This window comes from Simochromis diagramma, unplaced genomic scaffold (assembly GCF_900408965.1).
Source record: "Simochromis diagramma unplaced genomic scaffold, fSimDia1.1 OVJJ01000150.1, whole genome shotgun sequence".
Classification (NCBI taxonomy): domain Eukaryota; kingdom Metazoa; phylum Chordata; class Actinopteri; order Cichliformes; family Cichlidae; genus Simochromis; species Simochromis diagramma.
In genome coordinates, this window is record NW_024387083.1 from 879,428 (window position 1) to 879,983 (window position 556).

Consider the following 556-nt stretch of genomic DNA (forward strand, 5'->3'; position numbering starts at 1 on the left):
TGACCTAAGCCCCACAACACGGCAAATCTCGGTAAGAGTTACCGCGGATCGCCCCGTGCTTGGGGCTGACGCCACACGGTCACCGTTAAGAGCAAACTGCGCTAACACTAGTTCCCACCCCTGTAATTGAGCATTGCGTTGGCACATCCAAACAACTTGTTTACTTTGTCCATGACCGCTTACCTTCGGGTCATACGTTACATGAACCAAAATAGTTCCAAACGCACCGAATCTGAATAGGGTGGGGGATTTGGCCATGTTGCCACGAGAGCCTTAAACTTTCTGTCTTGCTAGTTGCCCGCACTCTTCCTTATATCCTATGCTGATTCCTGTGCTTGAGCGCTCAGCGGATTTGCGCTCGACAGTGCAGCCATAGGCGGAGTAGTCGAACGCAGATTCACTGAGGCGGCTGCAACACACGGACCCACACGCTCGTCTAGCAGGAAAGTTCGAATAAATAGATTAACAAACCATTTGATGTGTTACCCTCAGCCTTAGATTACAATATGATAACCCCCCCGCGTACCGACAACCGAAAGCCAATGTATCTACCGGT